General features: G+C 36.2%; 1 protein-coding gene across 4 annotated transcripts in view; it reads right to left on the bottom strand.

The window, feature by feature from the left end:
* MAP3K13 (mitogen-activated protein kinase kinase kinase 13) overlaps positions 1–23,759 on the bottom strand; it is a 164,233-nt gene extending 140,474 nt beyond the window's left edge. The window contains exons 1-3 of one of the 4 annotated variants that reach the window (XR_012331411.1): positions 23,664–23,759; positions 21,747–21,873; positions 15,292–16,237 (exon numbers count right to left, since the gene is read on the bottom strand). The gene's annotated coding sequence lies outside the window, so the exon portion shown is untranslated. Of the gene's footprint in view, positions 1–15,291; positions 16,238–21,746; positions 21,874–23,659 lie in introns of those variants that run through there. The other 3 variants (XR_002178615.3, XM_073803977.1, XM_019946286.3) reach the window with 3 other exon arrangements.
* Positions 23,760–25,274: the final 1,515 nt, after the last annotated feature.

Genomic DNA, 25,274 nt, shown 5'->3' with positions numbered 1-25,274 from the left:
AGAGATATCTTAAAGGATATGGGCATCTTGGGGGAGGGAGAAGAGTTCAAGAACATCTTTTATGCTTCTTTATATATTTTGGCTGAAATACATTTATAACCCCAAAGCCCCTATAAAGTTATTTTCATTTTGGAAAATAAAAGCCACTCGACGTAAAGATTTTTATGTGATGTCATCAAACAGTAAACTCCTTTGTTAAAAAGTTTTTATTTTAGTTGATTTACAATGTTGTGTTAGATTCAGGTGTACAGCAAAGTGGATAAGTTATACATATATCCACTCTTTTTTAGATTCTTTTCCCATATAGGCCATTACAGAGTATTGAGTAGAGCTCCCAAACAGTAAACTCTTAAATGCAAAAACAAGAGGTCTTTTGGCTTCTAAGATACAATTTCATTTTTACACGTATGGGAAAAAAATCCCTTGCCTTTTTTGTTCAAGGCTTTCTCTTACTGACTTCTTATATCCTATTGACTCCCACATTGATATCTTCTGCTCAGACCTCTCTATTTCTCTTTTCTTCTCTATGGTTAGCTTTGAAATTTCTTAACCAAAAATACAAGAATAGCTAATATGTATTAAGCCAGACATTGTTCCAAACAATTAATTAAATCTTCACAATAATCCTGTGAGATACTACTTCCAGTTTAAAAATATACTGTTATCCCCACTTTATAAAATAGGACCTGGAAACAGAGGTGGTTTATATTCCAATTGCAATAAAGCACAGTAGCAAAATTTGTTTCTTATAATTAAATAATTTGCTTTTGCTTTTGTTTTCTTTTCTTTTTTTTTTGATTTCTTCAGGAGGCATTTCCTAAGGAGTGATACTTGGAGGAAAGGGATGTGTGATTTTGCTATTTTCATTGTGTATCTCCATATTCTTTTCCCAGGATTTTTCTAATGCAGTGATTCTCTACTTACGATCTCTGGACCAGCAGCATCAGCATCACATGGGAACTTGTTAGAAATGTAAATTCTCAGGCCCCACCCAGACCTACTGAATTAGAAGCTCTAGGTAAGGGCCTAGCAATCTGTGTTTTTGTTAAAACGCGCATGCGCGCGCGCACACACACACACACACACACACACACACACACACACACACAAAATCTGCTTTTGTTAAATTATTCCTCCAGGATGATTCTGATGCATGTTAAAGTTTGAGAACCATTGTTCTAATGTGTAATATATTGATCAGTTATGAAAAAGATCCCATTTGGCCACATATTTCATATACTGAGGTATAACTGTATTTTTACTAATCGTATTATATCTCTTGGAAAGATGCACTCATTTGCATTCATTCGACGAACATTTACTAGGCACCTACTACATGCTTAAGAATGAGTGCTTGGGGCTTCCCTGGTGGTGCAGTGGTTGAGAGTCCGCCTGCCGATGCAGGGGACACGGGTTCGTGCCCCGGTCCGGGAAGATCCCACATGCCGCGGAGCGGCTAGGCCTGTGAGCCATGGCCGCTGAGCCTGCGCGTCCGGAGCCTGTGCTCCGCAACGGGAGAGGCCACAACAATGAGAGGCCCGCGTACCGCAAAAAAAAAAAAAAAAAAAAAAAAAAAAAAGAATGAGTGCTTGAAGAACTAACAGTCTAGTAAGATAGGCAGAAATTTAATAATTACAATGCCACGTGGTAATATAGTGACAGAGATGCACAGGAAGCTGAGGAAGGGCAAACTGCAATAGGTGAAAGACTGTGTCTTGATCTCTTAGGAATTGCTGCACTCCATTGCACCCTTCTGATAAACATTATTTTGTGTGAACATATCCTGCTGTCCTAACCCAGGGACTCATACCCAAAACAGGGGTATTACCATAGCAGCCTTCCCTGTCACACAGTGATTAACAAACTCAGTAAGATCATTCCTCCTTGGATAGAATCCAGAGGCCATGAGAGACAAGTAGAGAAAGTAGCTAGACAGTCTCCAGAGCTGCCTAAGAGTCCAAAGAGCTTTCCAATTTTAATCCACAATTAACTTTATAATAATTCACCCTTTTCCCACTGCTACCTCATCTTTTCATAGTTCTGTCAGATATTTTCCAAAATATAAAAATTTTCAAACACTCTCTGTACTCTTCCAAATTCACATACTTCCAATACTTTAATTACTATTCTGAATATAGTGTTCATCATCCCCCAAAAAGTAAGTGGACCCTTGAACAACACAAGTTTGAAATGTGTGGGTCCACTCACACATGGTTTCTTTTCAATAAATATACTGGAAAAATTTTTGGAGATGTGTGACAATTTGAAAAAACTCACAGATGAAACATGTAGCCTAGAAATATGAAAAAACTTAAGAAAAAGGTATGTCATGAATGCATAAAAGTATATATAGATACTAGTCTATCCTAACACAGGCATAAGGTGAGTGATATTTAATATAAGAATAATGTGTTCATTTTCTTACTGTTTTATAATTTTGCTTTCAAAGAATCACATTACCATGCAGTATGCCTCTCTCTCTCCTAAATGGAGAAACAGCCTATCATCACAGATAAGTCGTTTAAAAAAAAAATAACAATGTTTCTAATACTACATTATAAATATAACAGTAATATTCTATGTCATAAAAATTTTATAATGATTCATTCATTAGTGTATAGGTTGGGCTACCATGAAGCAATCGTATTGATTACATTAGGCTTCCATAAAGCAGTCATATTGCTGCTTCTTCATTATCAATACATGAATTGTTATATCTGTATAAATATGAATTTCTTTTTCACATTATCTTTTCATTTTTGATGTCCAGTGTTAGTAATATAGATAACATCTACCATGTTTTGTATCATATAAGACAATATTGATGTAGGTACTGACAGATGATTCATCTTGCAAACAGATGTAAACGTACGGTATTGATAAATACAGTACAGTACTGTACCTATATTTTCTCTTCCTTATGATTTCCTTAATAACATTTTCTTTTCTCTAGCTTACTTTACTGTAAGAATACAGCATATAATACATATAATATACAAAATATGTGTTAATTGACTGTTTATGTTATAGTTAAGGCGTCCTGTTAACAATAGGCTATTAGTAGTTAAGTTTTGGGGGAGTCAAAAGTTATACGTGGATTTTTGATTGTGTGGGGTTTGGTGTTCTGAGCCCCCATGTTATTCAAGGGTCAGCTGTACTATTTTTCATTTTTATGAAAATATGTAAAATCCTTTTGAAACTTATTTTATTCAACATTGTTTTTTGAGATTGATCCATGTTGATACAAGCAGGTCTATAATGCACTGATGAATTTTATTACAATGAATGAACAGTCAGCAAAGCTCATTCATCCATTTTCCTCTTAATAGAACTTTAGAGGAAAGCTATTTACTTTTTTTTTCTTTTAAAATAGTGATGCGGGCTTCCCTGGTGGTGCAGTGGTTGAGAGTCCTCCTGCCGATGCAGGGGACACGGGTTCGTACCCCGGTCGGGGAGGATCCCACATGCCACGGAGCGGCTGGGCCCGTGAGCCATGGCCGCTGAGCCTGCGCGTCCGGAGCCTGTGCTCCACAAAGGGAGAGGCCACAACAGTGAGAGGCCCACGTACCGCAAAAAAAAAAAAAAAAAAAAATAGTGATGCAATTAATATTTTAATAGATTGTTTCAGCAATAGGAAGAAAATGTGTCTAGATCTCTCCCTTCCCCTATCCTTCCCTCCTTTCTCTTTCTCTCAATTTCAACCAAAAGGCACACAGATTATTTCAAAACAGCTGAATGAGAAGGAAAGGAGAGTCCAAACAATAACTAAAGAGAACCTTGATGGGCTTGAAGACCTCCCGGGGCTGCCAAGAAAATGAGCAAAGATGTCTCTGGGGCTCACAGCAGACACATGGGATTGCAAGACTAACATTCTCAAAGGAGGGAGGAAACAAAGAGTACTACTATTTGGAGTAGAAATATCCCTAGGAAACTCATTCTAAAATAGGAGAAAATCCTAAGGTACTAGCCAGATCAAAGTTCCACTCGTTTGAGCTCTTTAGAGACACAAAACAGGTTGATTCAAAACACCTTCTGACAACTCCCAGGAAGTTGTCTTGTTCCACTGAGAACAGGGGAGAGCACAGACACTAGTTCTAGCACCAGAAAACCAGCAATACTACAGACCAACACCAGAGGGAGGATAAGATTACAAACTCCTGAAAAAGAAACTAATTGGGAAGGTACATACATACAAGCTCAGAGAAGATGCCTCTTCATACAATGTTTGAGAGGCTCCCAGAATCTTTAGTAGAGCTGATTGGTGAAGGTCTTCCCCTTATGAAGCCAGTCTAAAGAACGGGGAGAGGTAGCGGTTTTTTTCAAATGTGCAAATCCCAGCAAAAAATAACAAGGGATACGAAGAAATGGGGAAACATGGCTCAATCAAAGAAACAAAATGAATCTCCAGAAACTGACTCTAAGGAAATGGAGGTTCATGAATTACCTGACAAAGAATGAAAACAGTCATCTTAAAGATGCTCAATGTGCTGTGTTCAAGAGAACACAGACAACTAAAGAAAATCAGGAAAATGATGCACGAACAAAATGAGACTATCAACAAAGATAAAGTGTAAAAAAGAAACAAACAACTTCTGGTGAAGAATGCAAATGGGAAAATTCATAAATATGTGGAAATTAAACAACACATCATGAACAACCAATGCATTAAAGAAGAAAACACATGGGAAATTAGAAAATATCTTGAGGCAAATGAAAATGAAAACACAACATATCAAAACTTATGGGATGCAGTGAAGGCAGTACTAAGAGGGGAGTTTGTAGTGGTAAATGCCTACATTAAAAAAAGAAGAGAGATCTCAAATCCACAAGCTAATTTTATATCTCAAAGAACTAGAAAAAGAAGAACAAACTAAACTCAATTAGCAGAAGAAAGGAAATAACAAATATTAGTGCAGCATTAAAAAAATAGAGACTAGAAAAAAAATCAATGAACCTAATAGCTGGTTTTTTGTAAAGATCAACAACATTGACAACTCTTACCTAGACTAAGAAAAAAAAGACTCAAATAACAAAAATATGACATGAAAGAAGAGACATTACAACTGAAACCACAAAAACAAAAAGAATCCAAAGAGTCTGCTATGAACAATTATATATCAACATATTGGATAATCTAGAAGAAATAGATATTTTTCTAGAAATATACAACATACCAAGACTGAAGCATGAAGAAACAGAAAATCTGAACAGACCTACAACTAGTAAGGAGATTGAATCACAAATCATAAACCCCCTGACAGAGAAAAGCCCACAACCAGATGGCTTCCCTGGAGAATTTTACCAAACATTTAAAGAAGAATTGACACCAATCCTTCTCAAACTCTTCCAAAAAACTGAAGAGGAGGGAACATTTCCAAACTCATTTTATGAGGCCAGCATTACCTTGATACTATTGATAAAATGAGATGAAGGTACTACAAGAAAACTACAGATCAATATCCCTGATGAATACTGATGTAAAAATCCTCAACATAATACCAGCAAACCAAATTCAACAACACATTAAAAGGATTATACACCATGACCAAGTGGGATTTATTCCTGGAATGCAAAGATGGTTCAACATATAAAAATCAATTGATGTAATACACCTCATTAACAGAATTAAGAACAAAATCCACGTGATCATTTCAATTGATGCAGAAAAAGCATTTGACAAAATTAAAACCTTTTCTTGATAAAAAAAAAAGTCCAAAAAATTAGAAGGAAATCATCTCAACATAATAACGGCCATATATAAAAAGTCCACAGCTCCACAGACATAGAAAAACTTATGGTTACCAAAGGGGAAGTGGTGGTGGTGGGGGATAAATTAGGAGTTTGGGATTAACATACACATACTACTATATATAAAATAAGACCTACTGTATAGCACAGGGAACTATACTCAATATTTTTTAATAACCTATTAGGGAAAAGAATCTGAAAAAGAACGTATATATATATTTGAATAACTTTGCTGTACACCTGAAACCAACACAACATTGTAAATCAACTATACTTCAATTAAAAAAAAAAAGGCCATAGCTAACACACAGTCAGTGGTGAAAACTGAAAGCTTTCCCTTTATGATCAGAAACAAGGCAAGGATGCCCACTCTTGCCATTTCTGTTCAACATAGTGCTGGAAGTCCTCATCAGAGCAGTTAGGTAAGAAAAAGAAATAAAATGTATCTAAATTGGAAAGGAAGAAGTAAAATTATCCCTGTTCACAGAAAACATGATCTTATATGTAGAAAACACTATAGATTCCACAAAAAAACCCCGACTAGAACTAATAAATGAACTCAGTGAAGTTGCAGAATACAAAATCAACACATAAAAATCACTAACAATGAACAATCTAAAAAGGAAATTAAACAATCTGATTTACAGTAGCATCTAAAAGAATAAAATACTTAGGAACAAACTTAATCAATGAGGCAAAAGACTTATACACTGAAAACTGCAAAACATTGCTGAAAGAAATTAAAGAAGACACAAGTAAGTGGAAAGACATCCTGTGTTCAGGGAGTGGAAGATTTAATATTGTTAAGATGTCCATACTTCCCACAACAATCTACAAATTAATATAACACCTATCAAAATTCCAATGACATTTTTTTTGCAGAAATAGAAAAAAAATCCTAAAATTCATATGGAATCTCAAAGGACCCTGAATAATCAAAATAATCTTGGAAAAGAAAATCAAAGCTCAAGGCCTCACACTTTATGACTTCAAAACACATTACAAAGCTACATTATTCAAAATAGTGTGGTACTGGCATAACAACAGACATAGAGACCAATGGAACAAAATAGAAAACTGAGAAATAAACACTCACTATGATCAAATAATCTTCAACAAGGGAGCCAAGGCTAAACTGGTTAAAGGTAGCCTCTTCAACCAACAGTATAGGGAAAACTGGATATCCACATGCAAAAGAATGCAGCTGGACCCTTAACCTTATACCATATATAAATATTAATTCAAAATGGATTAAATACCTAAACATAAGACCTAAAACTATAAAACTTATAGAAAAAACCAAAAGAAAACGTCATGACATTTGATTTGCAATGATTTTCTGGATATGACACCAAAAGCACAGGCAACAGAAGCAAACAGACCAAATGAGACTACATCAAACTTAACAACTTCTGTGTAGCAAAGAAAACAATCAAGAGTGAAAAAGCAACAGAATGGGAGAAAATATTTGCAAACCACATATCTGATAAGGGGTTAATATCCAGAATATATAAAGAATTCCTACAACAAAATAATACAATTAAAAAATGGGCAAAGGGTTTGAATAGACATTTCTCCAAAGAAGATATACAAATGGCCAATAAGCATATGAAAAGACACTCAAATTTACTATCAGTGAAATGCAAATCAGTACGAGATATTACCTCACATCGGTTAGGATGGACACTATCCCTCTTGCCAAAAAAAAAAAAAAAATCCCAAAAGCCAAAACCCCAAAACCCCCCAAAGGGAAAATATCAGGTGTTAGTATGTGGAGAAACTGGAATCCATGTGCGTTATTAGTGGGAGTGATGTAAAATAGTACCACCACTCTGGAAAACAGTATGGAAGTGCCTCATAAAATTAAATATAGAACTACCACATGATCCAGCAATCCCACTTCTGGGTGTATAGCCAGAAGAATGGAAAACAGGATCTTGAAGGGATATTTGCACTTCCATGTTCATTGCAATATTATTCACATTAGCCAAGAGGGGGAAGAAAGCTAAATGTCCATCAACAGATAAATGTGTATAGAAACTGTGGTATATACATACAATGGAACATTATTCAGCCTTTTAAAAAGAAGGAAATCCTGTCATATGCTACAACATGGATAAATCTGGAGGACACTGTACTAGTGAAATAAGCCAGTTCACCAAAAAGTAAATACAGGATGATTCCACTTATATGAGGTATCTAGAGTAGTAAAACTCTTAGAAGCATAAAGTAGAATGGAGTTGCCAGGGGTTGGGGGAAGAAGAAAAGAGTTGTTCAATGGGTACAGGGTTTCAGTTTTGCAAGATGAAAAAGTTCTGGAGATGTGCTGCACAGTGTGCATACAGGTAACACTACTGTACACTTTAAACGGTTAAGATGTTGTGTGGGGGGCAACAGAGACACAGATACACATAAGGAAGACAACCATGTGAAGATGGAGGCGGAGATTAGAGCTATGCTGTCACAAAGCAAGCAACACTAAGAATTGTCAGCAAATACCAGAAGTTAAGAGAAAGGCATGGAAATAAACTATACTTCAATATAAAATAAAATTTAAAAAATAATAAAAATATCCAATACCGATTTTTAAAAAAGAGAGAGAGAAAGGGATGGAGCAGATTCTTCCCTAGATTCTTCAGAGAGAGCATGGCCCTTCCAACTCTTCGATTTTGGACTTCTAGCATCCAGAACTGTGATAGAATTGCTGGTGTTTTAACTCATTCTAGTTAGTGGCACTTATTGTTTTGGCAGTCTAAGGAAATTAATACAAGGGAGCCATAGAAAAGAGCTTGAAGTGAGTGCAGACCCCCCTGTGTCTGGGGCTCCCAGTTATTCTGAACTGTTATTCTAGCCCCATATTCAGACTTCAAGAATTCATTAAAATTTTAGCTGTTCTCTTCTTATCCCCGTTTATGGTGATTGCTGCTTCCTCCCATGCTCTGCCAAAGGCAAAACAGTTCCTGTGTCCCATCTCTTCTCAGAAGGGCTTGTCTTTGGAATTTCAGTTCACCTGATTGCCTTGTGAACTCAACTCTCTCATGGGCTCAAGAAAAGTTATGACTTTGTGGATTATCAGGCTTTTTCTCACATTAGAGTGGGAGAAATGTTCTCTTGCAGCTTCTACATCTTAAACAGAAGCAAAACTCTCCTCCTATAGTTAATATGAACTCTTTTAGATTTAAGAGATTTTTAATTTTTGTATACACTACAAATGGTTTTTTATCTAAAATCATGTCCAGAAAGCACTTTGCTTTATTTGCTCTGTTTACTAATACTTTTAATTTTTGGCATAAATTATGTATACTAAGAAAATGTTATCACTTTGATATTCAATGCCTGTTAAACTATATCTAAACAACTTGATTTCACAAATCTTTATCTTGGTATTTGTTTCCATTTTTGTCTTCATTCTATATATGAATGTACAATACATATACTAGTGCTTTCTCCTCTGAATTGGATCCATGCTAATTCCTGATTCATGGTTTAGGTTTTCGTTTTTCAAAATAGTCCTTTTAATACTGATGTATCTAATTTTGGTTTTCAATCTTGCTACTTATATTTTGATCTGTCCGTACTAATACCACATGGTTACAAGGGCAGTTGTATTCTATAGCACATAAAACTTTGGAAGTCAGTCTTTTCTTCTCGCACTTTCTTCAGTGATTTTTTTTTTTGCCGTACGCGGGCCTCTCACTGCTGTGGCTTCTCCCGTTGCGGAGCACATGCTCCGGACGCGCAGGCTCAGCGGCCATGGCTCACGGGCCCAGCCGCTCTGTGGCATGTGGGATCTTCCCGGACTGGGGCACGAACCCGTGTCCCCTGCATCGGCAGGCGGACTCCCAACCACTGCGCCACCAGGGAAGCCCCTTCAGTGATTTTCTTATTTATATGTGCTCTGTAATTTTCTCCAATTAAACTAGCTACCATTTTAAATACATCTATGTTTACATACTATGGCAAGTTCAGAAAAAGATACTACCACTATATTGACTATATTTACCTTACCCATTCAAGAGTAATTTTTTTTTTTTTTCTTTTGCGGTACGCGGGCCTCTCACTGTTGTGGCCTCTCCCGTTGCTGAGCACAGGCTCCGGACGCACAGGCTCAGCGGCCATGGCTCACGGGCCCAGCCGCTCTGCGGCATGTGGAATCTTCCCGGACCGAGGCACAAACCCGTGTCCCCTGCATCGGCAGGCAGACTCTCAACCACTGCGCCACCAGGGAAGCCCCGAAAGCATTATTTCTTAATTGCACATTGACAGCATACCTGAAAATATCAAGTGTTTGATAAATAGTAATCAAATGAGTATAAATATATACTGACATTTTGAGAAAGTCTCAGCTTAAATGGGATTTTTCCCATTATGTCAAAACTACTTTGATTTCTGTATAAATAAAACCTTTAATTATTTTATATTCAGCCACATTAAGACAAATAAACAATATTATATTCAACTAATTAAGACACTTAAGCAATTCTATACATGATTAATTCATTCATTCATTCAACAAATATTTATTTAGTACATTCTATGAGCCAGGCCCTGTTCTAGGCACTAGGGTTACAGCAGAGAACAAAAAAGACAAAGCAAATCACTCTGCTCTCATGCAGCTTACATTCTAGAGCTGGAAGAAAGAAATAGACAAGATAAGTAAGGAAAATACATGGAATGTTATACAGTGAGAAGGAGAAAAAGAAAGCAAGAAAAGGGATTAAGAAGTATGTGTGTGGTGGCCAGGAGGGAGAGTTGGGAGTTAGGTAGTGGAGCTAGTGAAGATCTCACTGAGGAAGTGACCTCTGAGTCAAATCCTGAAGGAGGTGAGGGAAAGTGCCACATGGTTTCTGCAAGATCATTCCAAGCACAGGGAACAGCACCAACAAAATCCCTAAAACAGAGAGAAGGCTGAAGCAGGTTACCTGGTGAAGAGTAGTAGCAGATCAGGTCAAAGAAGTAAAGGGTTCTTATTAGTAAGAAAGGAAGCTACTGGAGTTTTGAGCAGAGTGACTTGATGTTACTTCTGTTTAACAGGATCACTTTGGCTGCTGTGTTAATAGGTTGAAAGGGGCAAGGGTAGAAGAAAAAAGATAATAAGTTAGGAGGTAGTGGTAGAGGTGACTGGACTCTGCCTGTATGTTTAGGGTAGAGTCAACAGGACTTTCTAAAGGATCAGATGGTAGGTATGAGAGAAACAGAGGAGTCAAGGATAACTCCAAGGCTGAGAAACAGGAATGATCTAAGTGTCTGTTACCGAGATAAAAAAACTAAAAAGAAGTTTGATGGGAAGGAAGATTAGGTGTTCAATTTTGAACATGTGAAGTTTGAGATGAATGTTAGACATACAAATGGAAATGTTAAGTTGGCAGATGTATATAAAAGTCTGGAGTTCAGAGGAGAGGTCCAAGCTGGAGATTAAAAATTTTTTAGTAATTACAGTATTAAAATTGTGAGAGTAAATAAGAGAAATGGGTCTAGGTAGAAAAGAGATAAGGTCCTAGGATTGAGCTTTAGGGCACTCCAGTGTTTAGAGGTCAAGAAAATGAGAAGAAACCAACAAAGGAGCCTAGAAGGAATAGTCAGAGAAGTAGGAGGAAAGCCTGAAGGGTGTGATATACTGGAGGCCAAGTAAAGAGAATGTGTCCAGGAAAAGATAAGTGATTATCTAGGTCAAGGCTGTACAATTATTTAATGACCACACATCCAACTTAGTACATATGTACAAATTTCTGAATAATCGTAATATTCTAACCTCTATATTCATTAATGATATTGGGTAAAAATCTCATTGACAATAGGATTTATTTACTAAACAGTACATAAAATATTACAATAGAATATATTAGCATACATGTGTATATGTATAAAGATATATTTTAAATTTATTTTTCAATCTAGAACAGCATTTCCTGAAACCCTATTCCAAGGGTTATTAAGATTTTATGAGCCAAAAAGAGTTCTGGCCACACATAGGTTTGGAAAATGCTTATTTGCATTATAAATTTCCAAAAAAATGTGACATTTTCCAAACTTATATCATTATAGAACCCTTTTGGTTTACGAAGTCTCTTTTAGCTGTATCAGCTATTCTGAGTAACACAGTTTGAGAAATATCAAGTTAAAAGCCTGGACAATTTTTTTCGTCCTCACTGTAGCAAAATTTGTGTCAGCAAAGTTGTTGGGGGATATTTTCTTTCTGCCACTTCAGCACTTTTAATGAAAACAAGAGCTCTCTGCTTCTATAACACTTATGCTAGAAGATATGATGACCTTTGCTTTATTTTTACACTGATAGTTCTGTCTGTTCTCAGGTTTTCTACTGTTACTCATGAAATGCCAAAATGAAGAGTTGCTTGATTTCTTTAAAAATAAAGTTCCATCAAATAAATAAAATGTGCAAAGCAAAATCAGTACATTTTAAATTAGAATAATGTATACTTATACATGGTTAGACAAATGTATACTTATAGATTAAACATAACCCAATATAATTGATTAATCAGCAACATGTTATACATAAAGCTTTTGGTAAAATTACTTTCCCTTTATGCGAATTGTCCACCTTAATGGTTCTGTGGTGTTATTAGTTTCCCCATATTCTGACTTTGAAATATGTGGAACATAAATGATTTTTTTTAAATCCATGTTTTCATCATTTCCCTAAAAGTCTAATGTTCATTTAGTTCCCATCCTTCAACCTGAAAAATGGGGCAGGGCAGAAGATTTGACTTCCAAAAGTACTGTTCATCTCCAGGTCAAAGATAGAAAGGAGAAAGGTACAAGCAAGAAAAAGTCAAATAAAAGCACATTTTGCCAGTGCAACACCACTTAGCTAAATATTCTTTCCTTTTGCCTCAAAATGCCAGCTTTGTTTAACGAAGCATGGCGAAGTTTACTGGAAGGTCTGCAGTCCACCCCCACTCACATCCCCCACTTTATCTCTGGCCTGCACTATCTCAAGAGTTCTCAGTTTTGTTTTGTTTTCATTCATTTCATTTATTTGTTTTAAATGACCAAAAAAAAGACAAAACAGAATTCAGGAGGTATACTTCTTACGAACACACACATGTCTTTGGACTTCCCTGGCGGTCAAGGTGGTTAAGACTTCGCCTTCCAATGCAGGGGGTGCCAGTTAGATCCTTGGTCTGGGAGCTAAGATCCCACATGCCTCGCAGCCAAAAAACAAGAACATGAAACAGAAGCAATATTGTAACAAGTGCAATAAAGACTAAAAAAATGGTCCACATCAAAAAAAAAAAATCTTAAAAAAAAAAAGACATGTCTTACTGCATAATGTCCCATTGAACTTCACACATACACAAGGTAGCTCTAATTTTGGTTACTATTGGGTTGGCCAAAAAGCTCATCTTACGGAAAAACCCAAACGAACTTTTTGGCCAACCCAATATATTGGTGAAAGATTTCTTGAAGTCTATTTCACCTACTTAACTCCCAATCCTCCACCCCAATTCAGTGGTTGACTGTATAAAAACTTCTTTTTCTCCCTAGTTTTATGGAGATAAAATTGACATATAACCTTACATTAGTTTAAGGTATACAACACAATAATTTGATCACAATAATTTGATATATGCGTATATCACAAAAAGAAAAACCTAACTCTAAGCCTCCAATTATCTATCTTAAAAGGAAGCCACAACCACTGGAATCTCATACTACCTCATGAGTAGGAGAAATTAGAGTAATTGATGTCCTCATTGGTATCTTTGACAGCAAACTTTCAAAAATATCAGATTACTAACTTTGAATCAACCTTGGAAATGTCCTAAACACAACAGAAGCAGAGGCTGACAGCTATGACTGTCATCTCTCAGACACAGCAGAAGCTTTATTATGGATAGACTGTGTACATTTTATACCAGTAGGATATTTCCTAATACAGAAAGCAAGTTTTTTCTATAAGAGTAATCTCACAAGTTCTTATAGTTAAACCAAATAGGTTTTCTGGGTCCCTACATAAGACTCAAATGTCTGTGACCTGTGCCACAGGACAAAGTTCATGATTCGAGTCCAATTATCATTTCTGAGCAAGCTAACTCTTTAACTAGTCAAACTTACAATCTGCCTTTAGTCACTATGGAGGCCCTTCTATACATTAACTTTACCCAGTTTAATGTTACTATTACATTCACTTTGTTTTCTTCTCTTTCTATGTCTTCATCCCTTTGCACTATACGCATTTTTAGAAGCTACTTCAAATATTTAGAACAAAGCAAGCTATAAATAAATTTAATTAACTTATCTTTTAAAGTCATTTAAAAATATTAGGTCCCCATAATTCGGTTTATAGGACTCATTGTCCCAAATGTGCACCTCTGTGAATACAAGTTAAATTCATTCACCTAATAAATATGTTCTAAGCACTTACATGTGTCAGGCACTGTGCTAGGTGCTGGGAAAAACACTGGCGAATAGGATGTCAGTCAGAGATAAGTACCATGGAGAAAAGTAAAGCAGAGAAGGGGAATAGGGATGCCATGGCGGGGGGCGGGGGTGAGGTTACAGTTTTAAAATAAGATGTCAGAGACAGCGTTACTGAGAAGGTGACATATCATGACCTGAAGGATCTGAAGATGAGGGATTAAACCACATAGATATCTGCCACATAGATATCTAACACAAGAGCATTCCAGGCAGAGAAGCAAAGTTTCTGAAGCAGAAGAAAGCTTTCTTTCTGAGGATCAGCTAGAAGACCAGGGTGGCTGGGACTGTTAGGCGATGACAGAGAACTAAAACAATATTTACGTTTACCACGTGGGATGCATTGTGAAATTTTCTGTTCTATGTACTTTCGTTTAAAAAAAAAATGCTGGTTACAACTTAGTCAAGCACTAAAGAATTAGTTCTTCCCCAATGAATTGTAATGTGCAACCCTTGGAAGAAGAAGCCATTACCTATTGTTCATGGATACTGTAAAAGTCACCTATTCCTAACTAATGCTATCACCAAAACAGTGGATATCTGTTTTTAGGGAAACAATTGAATAAGTTAATGCCAGTGGCTTATTTAATCTTAAATCATGAAAGATAATTTAGGTACTTAGAGAAAGATAAATTGGCATTTTCTCTTCTAGCGACCATCAAACTCCCAGTTATGCTAACTATATTCTCTGGAACCTATCTCCACTGAGTCCTCAAACAATGCTAAACTAAGCGGGAGTTTTTTGTTTTTATTAGTCCAGAAATATAGAAGTAAAATAAAAAAAATTTAAAGGGAAAACATTTAATACCATCTTTCAACTAGTATGAGGTTAAACCAACCTTAAATGTTATAACGGTCTGGGTGTGAGAGTAGATGGTATTAGAATATTAAATAAAATACCCTTAGGGCCTATAGGTTTTCTCTGTGCTATGAACTAAAGAATAGTTCATTCATTAGACCAAAGTCAAACTGATATTAACCGTTCATTCCTTTGTCACAAGTAGCTGTATGAAGTGAAAAGAAACATTGAGTCTCCTTAGAATCCAAATGCATGGAAAGGGATTAATACTGAAATGATACTCCTAGATCAGCGACTGCAACTCAAAGGGAAAAATGCGTTTTATTTAATGACCAAGTACACAAATACAGACACATACATTTATATATATGTATACCTATGTGTGTGTATATATATATGACTAAAACAATATTTACTCTTACCATTTGGGATGAATTGTAAAATTTTCTGTTCTATGTACTTTCATTAAAAAAAAATGCTGGTCGCAACTTAGTAAACAAATTTTGCAAACCAGGTGTATGTTATAACACATAACTGCTCTATAGCATTATCAATGCTAGCTTATAATTTTAGGGAAATTTATAGTCTTCCTCCCTCTTAGAATTAGCCCACTGGAGTATTCTATGTACTCAAAGAAAACAAAAATTAACATAGCCTTGCTACCATGTATTCAGCCTGGACAGGTACCTGTTTTCATTCTACTTAAATCACCTACCTTCCTAGGCCCAAGAGCTGAGAGAATAAGAACCATTAACTTTTAGGTTGAGGGTTCTTTTCCCTAAACCATGTAGCCTCTGAGAGCATAATCTGACCTTAAATATTTTTACCACTTCATCCTCATTTTCTTAGTGTTGACTGAAGTTTTTATAAGATACAACAAAAGACCTGATTCTAAACTTATCATGCCAAGTTTACCCTTCTCTACCAATGAAAACTTATGGCCACAGGACATACATTCTTTTGGAAAGCACTGATTTCTTGGCTGTAGTCTAAAGGGACATAAGCAATATGAAAGACCCTAAAGGCCAAGGAAATTGAAATCAGAGAAAAGGATATAAAATGGAATGTATTAATGGATTTTAGTCCCTTTAAGCTTTTATTTTTGTGAGAGGGTTCAAAGGAGAGCTTAATACAGATGAGACTTGAGGCTTTTGAAGAGGATCTAAGTCTTGATGAAGTTATTCAAACTCAAATCTTGAATGCATAATCATGGTAGGCCAGAGGGTCTTCAAAAAGTTGTACTGGATGCTTTAAAACAAAACACAAAAAAATTCTACTAGCAAGTCTAATAAAAGTTTTTAAGGGTTTTGAAAAGCTATAACTCTTTGATCAGTAATTAATCAGATCACTAGATACGATGCTGAAAGAACAAAACAAAAAGAAATAAGAAAAGGAAAGAAAGATTTTAAAAAGACATAGTGTACAGAATGGCTAAATATGTTCATTGGTTTATCACTTTGATTAACATTCTTCACTTCAAATTGCAACTGAGTTCAAAGTTCTTACAGAACCACCGTGGGCTGTAGTCAGATAAAATGATCTAATGATAATTTCCTGAATCTCTTTCACTGCTATTCATGATATTTTATTGTCTTAAAGGGCTTTTGATTTTTGAAAGCATGGCCAAATTATTTGTTGGATGAGACAGCATAAAATGAAGTTGATTTTGTGGGGTAGAGAAAGAAGCTAAATTAGGAATATCATGGTTTGAAAATATTTAAACAGGGAGAAAAATTAACAAAGCCTTAGAATGGAAAAATTCAGACCACTTTGCAAGCTCAAATGAAAAATATACAGTACATCTCACTGACTATTTGTGCTCATTCTAACTTGTTTCTTTTAGTTTACCTGCTCCCATAAACCTGCTTTTTTTCCAAGAAAAAATTAAGCTTTTAAAAATAAATAATAATAATAGCAATTTATATTTACTGAGTCTATATTTTGTGCCAGGCACTATTCTAAGCACTTTAGGTAGATTAATTCATTCATCCTCAAAACAATCCCATGAATTAGATATTACTATTATCCCCAATTTACACATGAAGAAACCAAGGTACAGAGAAGTTAAACAATTTCAGGTAGTTTACCTCACTAGTAAAGAGTGGAGTCAGGATTCAAACTCAGGCCCTCCAGCTCCACAGCACCAAACTACACCCACTATTCTACAAAACTGGTTTCATTACACAAAATTTTCCAGAACTAGGGCTTTCTTTAAATCAGCATTGTGCTATGTCACAATCGTTCACTGCATATTCTGATTAGAAAGTGTAGTGATTAATTTAAGTTTCCCAACAGTAGTAATGTAGAACCAGTTTCAGATGTCACTACTCAGGAGTGACATCCTATAGGAATATCAAAGCAGTTTAAAAATAAAGCATGCCACTTAAATATTAATAGTGGTAGAGGATTATAGATGACTTTACTCCTTTTGGGGGGATATACACATATATTTTTTCTATATCCTATTTTTTGTAAAGTGGACATGGATTACTTATACAATTTTTTAAAAAGGTTTTTTAAGCATGTCATCACCATTATTTGCATTAATATATACAATAAACTTATTAGATAAGTTTGTTTTTGCTCTATTTGAAGAGAAAAAAATTCAAGGTAGAGTAGGCTTTATGGTAATAATGAAATAATAATAGCTATTATTTAATTAACACCTAATATAGGCAAATCTTTTACATACTCTTCAGTAAATTCCTATTTTATAGATAAAGAGATTGAGGCTTAGTATGAATAATAAACTTAATTAATAGAACAGCTAGTAGATATTGGAGCCCAGATTCAAATCTGTGTTTACTGTTCTAGAGTCCTTGCTCTTTCCACTGTACAATGCATGTACCCTCTCCAAATGCCAAAATAATGTCTTTTGTTATTAAACACACGGAAGAAATCTTTCTAAAATTTAGGTATTCTTAAATAGAAAATACTGAACATACATTATTTAAGTTCAGTCAGGGTTATCATTTTGAATATCCATGACCACAGAGGTGTTCTCATCTAATCAAAAGAGCTCCAGGTGCTACAATTTTAAAATTAGTTGGTCGGCTTTCTGACTTCCTTCTTGTCCGTACTTGTCAATGTGCCTGCCTCTAATAGGAGCACTTAGCCCACTCAGAATTTGTTGCTTCTAGTACACTGTGGAGTTAGATACCAGTTAACTAAGCATGTTAGAACTGTGTCTAAATGTAAATAAACCGAGTAAGGACCTGAGAAACGCATATAGATTTTGTGTCTTATAATTTGGGAGCTCAGGTAGTTTTATTTATGAGTAATCTGAAGTTGGTGAGTGAATGACCAGTAGATAAGTTAGCTCTCAGTATTTAAATACAGGGATAACAGAATGTATACACATACTATAATAAACCACTTTATTGCACTATAATTTTTTCTTCAGATTTAAAAGATACCTTAATAATAATCTGGTACAATCTCCCATACAATGAGAAATACCCTCTACAACATTCCCAATGCTCAAATTCTGCTTAAGTGACCCTAATGACTTGGAGTTCACTGCCTCACACAATCTGCTCCACTGTTGACTAGTTCTATCTATACCTTCTCTCATTTAGAACTAATTTTGGCCTCAAATACCAGAGAACAAGTACACTTCCTATGGAGTTTCTCCAACTCTTCCAAAGTCTTCTATTTTCTGAACAAAGTAGTCCCAGTGCCCTCAACCTAGAACATCACAGTTGTCCTTTTATATAATTACAAAATTGATTAAAAACAATTCTCTTGTTCTTCAAGGTTTCTCTAATAATTAATATACAAAAACTGATTGTTTTGTAGGTAATGGGTCTAGTTAATCCATCTTGGTCATACACAATTGGAATGCTAAGAAAAGCTTAGGGACCTAGCTCAATTCCAACTGAACAGCAATAACCTTTTCAGTTCTTCCTTCTTTTCCCCCCACCCAAAACAATGCCACAAAACAGAATCATAAAAAATACCCTTAACCATACCTTGCATGTTACTAGATTTTAACTTTCTCATTCTCAGGCTTTTGTCTACCTTCACATCACTTGGACCCTGTGAATGATCTTAAAACTTCCAAAATTTTTCAAGCTGTTCTAACTATTATGAATTACCCCATAACAGGCCTAGCTCTGAGGCCTTAAACTTCTGATTTTTTTTTTCTCTTGCATTAGCTGGATATCTTCCTCTGCAGAATTTGTAGTTTTCACATAAAATGTATGTGAAAAAAAAATATATGTATAAAAAATATGTGAAATAATATATATACACATTTTAATATATACTGTATTATACGTCTTTGTACATACACAAACACACAGGTATCTTCCCAATTCTATGTTCTCTACATATAACTTACATTCATCTATAAGTCACCTTTACCATATTCATCTTGACTTAGGAAAACACAGTCTACCCTTGGACTCAATTCATTGCTATCCATTCTCTTAGCAAGGATAAGAAGTCCCATTCTAGGCATCCTGCCCACTGGTTTCCCCCTGGTGGCCAGTAGTGATTAGTCCCACAGATCTCAAGAAGCAAAACATCATTTAATAGAAATGATTATATGCAAAACAGTCTGCCAAAGTGTGGTATAAAACACCTGGCATACCATAACCTGTTCTATTCCATTAATCATGACTCAGCCCCTAGATTAGTGACCTTCATTTTGCTTTTAACAAGATACACATCATGTATTTTATATGACAGTAGTATCATATAGGTATGTATCTTACATAGCCTATTCTCAAGCAAGTTTCAAATAAAATCCCTCCACTAACAAAATGTAGATTATTATATCTTTAAATTTCTTGTATAACTCATTTTACTGACCTACTACTGTTATTCCAAATTTCCCCCAATGAAAGTGTGGAGACACAAAGACGGCTAGAGAAGTAAAAAGTCACCATAAATTTTTGCTGAGTTCCAAGGCAGATAATCAGCCAATTCAAAGTAATATTCTCAATACAGAATGAGATTATCCAAATATATCTAAATGATCTTTTTGGCTTCCTGATTTCATAACAGAGAGAACAAGCCATTCTTTGAAATGTCTTAGGCCAGTTCCAGACATCAAGAACAAAGTGAAATAATAACGATAAGATGTGTTTAAAGAGTAGAATCACTGAAGAGTAATTCATATCAAATAAAGTCCATCCCATTCGGTAATAAGGAGAGGCTCAGAAGAACCATGCCAATGCAACACAAACATAGCTTGCAAACAAAGGTAACAACATCCATATCACCTGGGAAGGTCAGCCACACAGTATGAATTGTGTATGAGCACTGAATTCGGCAACACTAAGCACCTAATTTATTCACAAATTCTTACTATGAATAATAATCTAATGTCAAGGTTAAAAACCTATTAAAATATCACCAAACCTTTCATGCAGCTCTGAAATAAACTTAGCTCACTTGTGCAACCCTACTCCCTCTGAACAGTGCAAATAATCATAAGGACAAAAGTCATAAGGAATAATAGTGGGCTCCCATAATTAGCCTAAAGCCTTGCTGTTTGTTTCTTAGTATTATAAAAATAAAAACATGTCCATAGTAAAAAAAAAAAAATCAATCCATCAGAAGGAGAATACAGAAAAAATATGAGTCTTCTTCCTACTCTAGATTTCTAGTTTCATTCCCTGGGGGTACCTATGTCAGTAGTTCCTTATATATATAGATTGGAAGAAATTTTACAAGTATATACAGAAATATATGCTTTTAAAAACACAAATGAAAACATACTATACATACCATTCTGCATTGTTTTTCTCAGTTAACAATGTATCTTAGAGATTTTTCCATATCTACACCTACAGATCTACTTCATTCTAACAGCAGCAAATACTACATTATATGAAGGCATTTATTTAACCAGATGTCTGTTGAGGGATGTTTAGGTTATTTCTAGTTGTTGTTGTTTTTTTTTATTTCAAATAATATGGTGATGAATATCTTTAAATACAAATTTTTGTGTGCAAGTGCAAATATATCTGAAAGATGAATTCCTAGAAGCACAGTCTATTTTTAGAAGTGAACAAATTCTAAACAAGAAGCCAGTTTATCTACAGAGGACACCAGGAAAAACTATAAGTTTAATAATTAGTGATTAAAAGGTGCCTAATATTATTGCAAAGTTAGAAGTTAAAAGTTTTGAAAATTAAAAACTCCTCAACTAGGAAAGATAAAATAGAAGAAAGAGAGAACTTTTACCCCTGGGACAGAAAGATAAAAGGCCTGGAGAGTGAATCATCTAAGATATTTTTTAAAAGAACAAAGAAGAAAAAAATAAAAAAAGAAAATAGCACAAATAAGGTAGGATTTTTAAAAAAAAAGACATTTAGGGGCCTCTTTTCTTGCTTTAACCTAAGGCATAAAATAAAATTGGCTAGATTTGGGACAAATACTATTACAGAGCCAAACCTGGATGTGAGATGACCTAACGACTGCTTGAGGTCCCATATCTACAGGGTTGATATACTCCACCAGGCTCTAAAATGTTGAAAGGAGATCTCCCCCCCACCCCCCAAAGAAAACAGAGCAATAATCTTCCAGGAATAACATATCTTGTCAATCTCTTTAATTTCTGATCAATTTTACAGAGAAATAGTAACAATCGCCTCATATATACTGAACAAAGCTCAAACCTCTTTGGAAGGTCCAGATTAAAACATAATTTAAAGAGGTTCAGCCTATATTTTCAATCACAATCCCACAATTTTCTAGACCTATCCAGGGCTATTTCTCACCTAACATATAACAGTTAAAAACTTACCTTTCCCAAAGTGCTAGGATTTGAATGCCAAAATACAATCTGATTCATGTTTTTGTCCATTAATGGTCCGTGGGTTTCTTTAAATGAAGTCCATGTTAGCGTCCACAGATCTCTGAGTTCTGCAAAACTGAATACCTCAAGAATGTCAATGCACATACCCAAATTACCACTTGGATACCAATTTATGATGAATAACAGTTATAATAATTATTATGAATATAGGCATTTAGATGTGCAAAATCAGTGGACATGACATCGAACAGCACATTGAGGTAGCAAAATTAGACTTTATGACATTAATACAAACCTAGAGGTACCAAATTTTTATGTATCCTAAAAGTGGCACCATAGTAAGAGCACACAAAGGTGGGGATGATTTGGATACCAACAGTTTCCAGAAATTGGGAAACAAGGTTTAAAGGCAGGCAAACTAAAAAATTAGATGTCTTCAATAAGGTATTCACATGCCTACTTTTAGTTTTTTCCAACCTATTTTTAAGAACAGCTTAGATTGTTAAATCTAAAAATGCTTACTAGTTTCTTCTTTGTAAAGCAAACAAACAAAAAGCCTTAAATTCAGGTTTTCCTACTCCGTTATATCCAATCTAATAATAACATTCTAGAACCACTTAGGAGCTACTGCCTCATTTGATAGCATGAAACCCATACACATAATCACCTCCCTAGATCTAGATCAATCACTGCATCTAGATAGTGATTCATGCCCAGATCTTACTACAAGCCTGATGTGTCTCACATGCACTTTTTTCCCATTTGACAACCAAAAAGAATCTGGTTACACTACTTGTTGTTTAGGTCTATGCCTACTATTTATTCCATTCAAGACACCTAAACAAATAATTTACAAAGGAAACAATTTAACCTTCAGGGATTCATTCTTTTGGAAGCCTCCTACAACTGTTTGGAAGGAGTTCACCTTTTGTGTACCCACCAGGTGAAACCTCTGACTGGATTTTTATAGATTACTATTTTCATCTTTGTTATGAAATACTTCTCACTTATATCTCAAATGTAAAAATACCTCAATTTAAGGAAGAAAACATTACGAAAAACAAAGCAAGTTCATATTACTGAAAAGAAAGCACTTAGAACACTAATTAGAAGCTCAGTGCTACAACTGCAGCTTATCATTTGATGGCCAACTTCTGTCTGGTATCATTCACCTGGAAGTTATTCCCAGAAAAGTAAAGGAACCTGAAAAAAGCCAAATTGATCGCCTTTCCTCTCTACCCACCCCAGAGAAAAATATTAAGACACATTTCTAAATTTCAGTAACTACAAAACAATAACAACAATATCCCGAATCTCTACTGCACTGACATCCTCAAAACCACTGATTAGCAAACTAAGCTGGCATCACTTCTACATTCACAAGTAGGAGCACTGAAGTTCAGAAGTTCCCCCAGCTGATCCAGAATTGGGTTCGTGCGTTCATTAATTCATTCATTTGACAGCATCTAAAGATGCCTAATAATGGCAAAGCACTGCCCTGGATTAAGAGATGAAAAGACGATGTCGCTGTCCCCTACTAGCAGAACAGGACGGGGGACGGAGTAGGAGGGAAATGAACTCTAGGTCAGCTCATCTCAGTGCCCAGGTTCCATCTCTTCACCCCCGAGCGCCAACACTCATGAGCCTGTGACCCCCAGCCATGACCGATTCCTAGAAGACTCAGCCTGTATTTCCTCAACGACCTCGGCCCTCACGACCCCGTTCCCAAAGTTCCTCGTATCCCTGTCTCTCCAGGGAGTCCCACGCCAGGAAGCCTTTCCTTCAGACCCCACCTCATGCGAGATCCACGTTTCTCCGCCCGAGCTTGGAGCTTCTAACAATCTGAGCCCCCAACCCCAACTTTCACCCTTGCCCCGGTCCAGGTTCGGCCCGCAGGTTACCTGCCTGGGATCCGTGGTTCCAGGATGATCACTGACGCCCCGCCCCGCCCATCGCGACGCCCTCCACAACCAGGTACCGCCTCCAGGGCGTAACTTCCGGGTGTCGCGTCCGGCCCGAACTCCTCCCGGCCCCGCAGTCCCGCTAAGCACTTGACGCCGCTAGTTGACGCCACTTCCGGCCTGTTCCTCGGTTCCCCTGGGTTCCAGGCGCTCTCCCATCCTTGTTTACGCGGTTTTTTCTGCTTGCTTTCCTAAACTCCGGCTATGTAGAACAGCCTGGAGAAGAGCATTTTTTTTGTTTTTCAAACTTCTTTGCCAACTTCTGCAGCCTTCCCTTAGATGATCACTTCCTTCTGCTCCTTCTGTACTTTGAACTCATCACTGTTCTCTGGACTCGTCAGGCCGCTCGGAGAATCACAAGGTTTTCTAAATGTTGCTCAAGTGATGCTGCCTCTCACTTGTAACGGTATTACCTAGGCAAGTTACTTAACCTCTCGGTGTCCGTTTCCTCAAGCGTGAAACAGACAATATTAGTACCTAGAATATAAGGTTGGTGTGTGTATTACTTGAGATAATACATGGAAAGCGCTGGAATAGTGAAAGCATTCAATGAGTGTTTATTACAAACGCTCTCTGGTTTCCTGTTGGAACATGCAGATGGTAAAGGAGCTTGGAACCGATTTTCCTCTTATCCTCAGCTTTTAATTAAGTGATTAATTAATGATGCTTGGTACTTCTGAACTGTGAGCTCCTCCAGACAAAGATGGAATTTTGTATAAGAATCCGTTTTGACGCTCCTTGAAATCACCTGCTTGGTTATTGTGCTAGGTACTGAGGGAAAGATGAGTAAAACCCAAGCCCTGCCCTCAAAAATGTGGAGATGCATAGTAAGTTATTATGGGAGGAAGAGAGTCAACCCAGGATAAAAAAAAGATGGGACCAGCTGAGCTGAGGATTTATCTTTAGAACAAAAAGAAAAAATTCACAGAATGTTAGAACTGAAAAGAACTTTAGAGGTAATTATTTAGTCAACCTCTTGATGTTACAAGTAAGGAAAATTGGATCCAGAGAAGCAACTGACCAAAAGTCACAATTAATGGCAGGGCTAGGACCAGAAGTAGAGTCTAAAAATACTCACTACCTTCCTCCATTTCCAAAATATGCCTCAAGGTGTTAATAAGGTAAAAGCAGATTCACTTGCAAAACCTTCACTCTCAAGTGAAAAGGACTAGGAAAATCCCAGTCCAAGAGAGACAAGAGCAGTGGAACCCAGCAGTTGCCACAGGATTCTGATGATCGTGTGAATGTTCTGGTCTTGCCACTGCTGGGTTCATTTCAAACACCGTAGCCCCTTCTCCCCTGGCAAACTTCTTATATTTACCCAGAAATGAGGGGTTAAGTATCAATTCCTGTGAGCTCTACCTTCAGTTTTAACTGGCTAGACAGGCATAAGTAACGGATTCAAGCAGTTCCTGAGGGTAAACATAAATACTGTGAATACACTGCCAATAACATGGCACAACTTTATTTAGACTTCTCTTTTGGACACGATTTCTCTTAAATATTCAAACTCTGTTTTAGGACTATGACAAAGCTAACATAGGTATTATTATTG

This window comes from Tursiops truncatus, chromosome 4 (genome assembly GCF_011762595.2).
Source record: "Tursiops truncatus isolate mTurTru1 chromosome 4, mTurTru1.mat.Y, whole genome shotgun sequence".
Lineage (NCBI taxonomy): Eukaryota > Metazoa > Chordata > Mammalia > Artiodactyla > Delphinidae > Tursiops > Tursiops truncatus.
This window is presented reverse-complemented; position numbering and strand designations above follow the sequence as displayed.